The 6604-nt window shown below is 52.9% G+C and overlaps 1 long non-coding RNA gene across 1 annotated transcript; it reads right to left on the bottom strand.

Moving 5' to 3' along the window:
* Positions 1-432: 432 nt before the first annotated feature.
* On the bottom strand, positions 433-1612 carry LOC144323005 (uncharacterized). Its single transcript, XR_013388565.1, has 3 exons — positions 1427-1612; positions 1128-1185; positions 433-771 (listed from the first exon to the last, which is right to left on the bottom strand). It is a non-coding gene; the product is annotated as an uncharacterized LOC144323005 (long non-coding RNA).
* Positions 1613-6604: the final 4992 nt, after the last annotated feature.

Genomic DNA, 6604 nt, shown 5'->3' with positions numbered 1-6604 from the left:
CAACATCAAGGAGCCACTGGGCTCCGTCCCTTCTGGAGGCTCTGGGGGGCAGCGTGCTCCTTGGCCCCTTTCTGGCTTCCAGACGCTGCAGGCTTTGCTTGGCTCCCAGCCCCTCCCTCCATCCTCTGGACCACTCTGCTGGAGCCACAGCTCCCTCTCCCCTGTTTAAGGGCCCACCCAGGTAATCAGGATGATCTCCCGATTTTAAGGGCAACTAATTCGCAAACTTAATTACAGCCTCAAGTCCCCTTTGTGTGGCACCTAACTGGTCGCAAGTTCCAGGGAGCAGAACGTCCTCATGACCATCTTTTGGGGGGCATTTTTCTGTTCACCACATCCTGGAAGGGGGACGGTTTGTTTGTTTGTTTGTTTATGAATGTGTGTGTATTTAAAGATGTTTATTTATTTATTCATGAGAGACACACACAGAGAGAGAGGCAGAGACACAGGCAGAGGGAGAAGCAGGCTCCATGCAGGGAGCCCGACGCGGGACTCGATCCCCGGGATCAGGCCCTGAGCCGAAGCAGATGCTCAACCACTGAGCCACCCAGGCGTCCGTGCAGAGGATTTAGAGTGAGCTCTACCTTCAGAAGAATCTATAATCTGGGGGCGGGGAGGGGGCAGGGCACATCATACCCCGAAGCAGGGGGGTGATGGAGAGGCAGGGTAAGGGGTGGCAGGAATGACTTCTTGGTGGCTGATTAGGTCCCCAATGTGCCAGGGTCCTTCCTGTCGCCTTACTGCCAGGAGGGCTTTGCAAATGGGCTGATCCTGTGGGTTTCAGTGCATTTATTCATAGCAAACCATTCCTCCAAGGGCACCCTCCCCGGAAGGTCCCCGGACGGGACATGTGGAAACGGAAACTCCTCACTCTGGCCTCTGAGGCCCTTCCCAACCTGGCCCCTGCCAACCCATCCAGGCTCCCCACTCTCTGTGGTCTACCCCATTTTCCCCACTGCAGCCCCACCACCTTGGTAGATAAGGCTGTTCACTCCCCCCTTCTGGGCCTTTCCTTCTCCTCCTCCCTCCCCTGAGGCCCTGGGCCTAGTGTTCCCAAGCAGGGACTCTCAAATCCCAATACTGACCCCTGCACTTATGTGCTGGGCGCCCTTGGACAAGTTACTTACCCTCTCTGGGCTTCTGGGCTCAGCCTTCTGCTCTGTGACATGGTATGTGATAGATCGTCTAGTGGAACCGGGCGTGAGGAGTAAATAGGAGATCCCAGAGCAGCAGCCCCCCCCCCGCCCCGGCCCCCACATATGCTCCAAGCTCACTATGGACTCAGGTCACAACACAGGTGTGGGGCCTCACAGAGGGGTCCTCAGATACCCCACGTCTCCCTCCCCTGCCCCCGCCTCCCTCCCTGAACCACAACCGTGTAGGAGAAGCCCCTCAGCGCCAGGCTGGGCATCAGGGGGAGACTCACGGGAATCAGGCGGGAGCCCAGATGACAGGAGTCCAGCCTCCAGGGCGGGAAGCCCCAGGAATTTGTTCTCCAACATTCCTGCCCCCAGGGTGAGGGAGCAGGGCCTCAGCCCACCAGCCCCTAGAGGGCTCAGATCTGACTTGAGAGGCCTGGGAGGCTCATCTGCAGGCGCTGCAGCCGCAGGAGCCCAGGACAGGGGCCTGGGGGGGGGTGGTGGGGGTGTCTGAGTTCACACTTAATTTTGCTCCTCTGGGTCTGGCCCGGTGCTGAGGGAGAGGAATGGCCCCTGGTCTCTTGACTCAGGAATGCGGAGCATTTCTTACCACTTAGAAGGAAGAGGTCAAGGCCTCCTATCCCAAGCTCTAGAAGGATCCAAATTGTTTGCTGAAACCACAGCCAGCCCAGGAGAGGTTAAGGGGAAAGGGAGGTCTGGGGGTGGTGGGGGGCAGAGATCCCAGCTCAGCTTGCCCCCCCGAGGGGTGGGGCATGCCCTTGAAAAGGACAGTTTTGGGGGGGACAGAGGCGGGAACAGAACTCTCTCCCTCCCACACCTCACTGGCTCTCCAGGGGTGTGGGCAAGTCATGTGGGTGGGCTGCCCCCCACCCCCGCGCTTCCGCGCCCCCAGGCACCCCACCTCCTAGCCTGGCCCCCACTCCCTCCTTTCCTCTGGTCTCAGATCTTCTTTGTCAAACGATGCCTTGTCTTCTGGCCCCTTTTGGCCAGGCCTAGTCTCCTGTGGCCTTGCTTTTCCAGAGCCTATGGGCCTGCTTGCTCCCCAGAGACCCCCACCCCCACCCCAAGCCAGGCCCTGCTCTTCCCTCCCACCTGGACCCTCCCCAGTTCTGCCCTCCATCCGTTCCAACCCCTGTATTTGTTCTGCTGCCTCTGGGGACTGCACCCCGGCCCCACCCCACCCCTGTTGAGGGGCACCTGACCTTCCAGACCATTCTTGAGACAGCTCTCCTGCCCACCACGACTTCATTCTGAGTGGTCTCCCAATATGGACCCCAGAAGACCAATTTCCCCTGACTCCTGTTGGCCTCAGGCTTCAACCAGAGAAAGAGAACCAATAGGATACCTATGTATTGAATGATTGGTTGATTAATTGATTGTAAGGCTTATGAAATGGTGGCAGCTGGCTAGGCAGATCCAAAATCTGCAAGGCAGGCCTCAGGAATGGCAGGCAGGACTTTTTTCCCTCTCCAGAGCCTTAACAAACCCATACCTGCAAAGTTCCTTTTGCCATATAAGGTAGCATATTCACAGGTATCCAGGATAAGAATTTATTTTTATTTATTTTAGGGAGAAAGAGAGTGTGTGCTCATGAGATCAGGGGAGGCAGAGGGGGGGAGGGGGGTGCAGAGGGAGAGAAATTCAAGCAGACTCCCTGCTGAGCGCAGAGCCCGACTCCAGGCTCCATCCCAGGACCCTGACATCATGACCCCAGTCGAAATCAAGAGTCAGACGCTCAACCAACTGAGCCCCTCAGGCACCTCAGGTGTCTGGGGTTAGGACATGGCCATCATTGGGGGGCCACCATGCTGCCCACCGTAGCACACACCGCCGCCGCCCGCCCCAGGCCACCACCCTGCCCATTCCTTCACCATCTCAGTTTTTCACGTGGTGCACATACGGCTGAGCCTGTGCGGGGGCGCTGGGGGCACAGAGGGGGGCAGCCTGTGGCCCTCCCCACCAGGGAGGCCACAGTCGGAGGCCAAGGCAGCCACACAAACAGATGGTTGTGGTATAGAGTGATTTTGTGACAAGGTAGGGGTCAGATCTGAGAAGGGAGGAAGGGAAGACTGGCTTATACTCAGGGGCCAGGGTGTCTGCTGGGGCCTCTCATCCAGGGGGCCTCCCCGCAGGGGTCGGTGGGGACACTGCTGTGCCTGGCTAGCAATCCTAGCTCCCTGCGCTGGGAGTCACTGCGACCCTTTATGGCAGGAGGAGAGGGAATCGCGTTATGTTAAAACAAATACAGGGGCACCTGGGGAGCTCAGTGGTTGAGCGTCTGCCTTTGGTTCAGGGCGTGATCCCGGGGTCCTGGGATCGAGTCCCACATTGGGCTCCTTGTGCAGGGAGCCTGCTTCTCCCTCTGCCTGTGTCTCTGCTTCTCTCTGTGTCTCTCATGAATAAATAAAATCTGTAAAAATAAATAAATAAAACAAACACCGATCTGCTAAGGAGTGGATGCAAAATTCACAAGGTTTCTTAAGCAAACAGTGGAGACCTGAAGGTGAGTGATCGACCTTCCCCTTCTACCTTCCAGTGTCCCCCACCCCCCGAAGACGCTGTGCTGGGTTTGACGGGCTAGAAGGGCCCAGCTGGGCCTGGACTGGGAGTACTGGGCTGTGTCCCTCCTACCACCTGGGAGAGAGGCCCAGCCAGCTTCTCCAGGCCTGGTGCACACCTGAGCGCAGGGCGGGGCCAGGTGGGGGCCTGGGCTCCTCCTTCCCCTTTGGCTCCAGGGCTCCCCTCTCTCCTTCCCCAGCTTTCTCCAGCTGCTGGAGGACTCTCAAGTGCTGGGGACTCGAGAGAGAGCCAGGGGGCCTGTAAAAGCAGACCATGTGGGCAAAGCCAGGCTCCAACCACAGAAGCGAGTAGACAGGGCAAGTCTCCTTTCCACTCCTGTCACGTTGGGGTAACTCCCTGCCCTCCTTCCGGGCCAAAGGCCACAGGCTTGGGAAAAATCCTGCCTTCAGTTACAAAGCTCCAGTTACTTATTTTAACCTCCTGCTGCAATGAACCATAGCTGCAGCTCTTCGAGAAAAATCTCCAGGAAAACGGCAACTCTATCTGCCTCTTCTTCCCCAGTGTCCCCAGTGTCCCCTACAGGGTCTAGCACATGGTGGGGACACATTAAATACCCCCTCTCTTCCTTCCTTCTTTCCAACAATGCGTATTAATCAGTCTACTGTATGATGGGTGGACACTAGGCTGAGACTTCAGCACACCTGTCTTCACCGGACAGCTGAGGAAAGGGAGACTTGGGTTAAGTGACTTGCCCACGGTCACGCACCAGGTAACTTGTAGTAACTGAACCACTCAGTTCTTCGACCAGACATTCCCCCCTTGACAAAGTATCCGAGTGTGGAAGGAGGAAGGGAAGGAAGGGGGGCCTGCTGGGGAGGTGGCCAGAACAGCAGGGGATAAGCCGGAGACCTGGGCCTGGGCAGGCTCCTGGTGATCATCCAAGGTCAAGTGAGGGACCAGACAGAGTTTGGTTTTCATCCTAAGGGCCACAGGGACCGGAAGTTTGTTCCAGCTTTGGGCCCTTATAAAACCAAAGTGGCCTTGGGGAAGGGCTTGTCACAAGTTCTGTTTTCCACCTGAAAAAATGGCCCAGGTATGTAGATACGTGCTCACAATCCCGGTGGAAAGGGTTTGTGCCTTGGAGTCAAAGATATCTGGGTTGAAATCCCAACGCTGCTACTTCACAGCTGGGGCATCTCCGCAAAAGAAATCACTTATTCTTTTCTTTTTTCTTTTCTTTTCTTTTCTTTTCTTTTCTTTTTTTTCTTTTCTTTTTTTTCTTTTCTTTTTTTTCTTTTCTTTTTTTCTTTTCTTTTTTTTCTTTTCTTTTTTTTAACTTTTTTTTTTTATTTATTTATGATAGTCACAGAGAGAGAGAGAGAGGCAGAGACACAGGCAGAGGGAGAAGCAGGCTCCATGCACTGGGAGCCTGATGTGGGATTCGATCCCGGGTCTCCAGGATCACGCCCTGGGCCAAAGGCAGGCGCCAAACCGCTGCGCCACCCAGGGATCCCTTTTTTCTTTTCTTTTCTTTTCTTTTCTTTCTTTTCTTTTTTCTTTTCTTTTCTTTTCTTTTCTTTTTTCTTTTCTTTTCTTTCTTTTCTTCTTTCTTTCTTTTCTTTTCCTTTTCTCTTTTCTTTTCTTTCTTTCTTTTCTTTTCTTTTCTCTTCTCTTCTTTTCTTTCTTTTCTTTTTCTTTCTTCTTTTTTTTAAAAAATATTTTATTTATTTATTCATGAGAGTCAGAGAGCAGAGAGGCAGAGACACAGGCAGAGGGAGAAGCAGGCTCCCTGTGGGGAGCCCGATGCAGGGACCGATCCGGGGACTCCAGGACCAGGCCCTGAGCTGAAGGCAGACACTAAACCGCTGAGCCACCCAGGCATCCCCTCCTGCTTTTTTGTAAAGATTTTCTTTAAAAAAAAGGTAATCTCGATACCCCCTTTTTAAAAAGACTTTCTTTAAAAAAAGGTAATCTCGACCCCCCCCCCTTTTTTGTAAAGATTTTCTTTAAAAAAAGGTAATCTCGGGGATCCCTGGGTGGCTCAGCGGTTTAGTGCCTGCCTTCGGCTCAGGGCCTGGTCCTGGAGTCCCGGATCGGTCCCTGAATCGGGCTCCCCACAGGGAGCCTGCTTCTCCCTCTGCCTGTGTCTCTGCCTCTCCGCTCTCTGACTCTCATGAATAAATAGATTTTTAAAAATCTAAAAAAAAAAATTATTAAAAAAAAAAGGAATTCCCATGAAATACAGCAAGAGGAGCCAGATTTGGCAAATGGAATTATGGAATGCCTGGTTAAATTTGAATTTCAGATTAAAAAACAAATAGCTTTTTTTTTTTTTTAGTAGAAGTATGTCCCAAATATTGTATGAAACAAACTTATACTAAAAAGCTATTTGTTCTTTTTCTTTTTTAAGGTTTTATTTATTTATTCATGAAAGACACACAGAGAGAGGCAGAGACACAGGCAGAGGGAGAAGCAGGATCACTGTGGGGAGCCCAATGTGGGACTCGATCCCAGGACCCTGGGATCACGCCCTGAGCCAAAGGCAGATGCTCAACTGCTGAGCCACCCAGGCATCCCCCAAAAAAGCCATTTGTTCTTCATCTGAAGTTCAAGTAATTCAAATTTAACTGAGCATCCTGCAGTTTATCTGGCAACCCTAAACACAGACAAATTAAAAAAAAAACAAGGAGGCTCTTTATGTGCCAATATGAAATGTTCTCAAGGACGAGTTCAGGGTAGAAGCAAAGCAAAGAGCAGCTGATATGCGTCTCTGTCTTAGCAAGGGAAGAAAAGAATACAGGAAGGTTGTATGCAGAAGCCCCTGGAAACACCGGCCTTCTGGGGAGAGGACCTGGGTGGCGGGAATGGGAGGAAGAAAGACTTCACTGTGTCCCCTTTGTACCTTTTGAATTTTGTCCGATGTG

The sequence above is a fragment of the Canis aureus genome, chromosome 11 (genome assembly GCF_053574225.1).
Source record: "Canis aureus isolate CA01 chromosome 11, VMU_Caureus_v.1.0, whole genome shotgun sequence".
Lineage (NCBI taxonomy): Eukaryota > Metazoa > Chordata > Mammalia > Carnivora > Canidae > Canis > Canis aureus.
The sequence above is the reverse complement of the archived record's forward strand: the minus strand, read 5'-3'. Positions and strand labels throughout refer to the sequence as shown.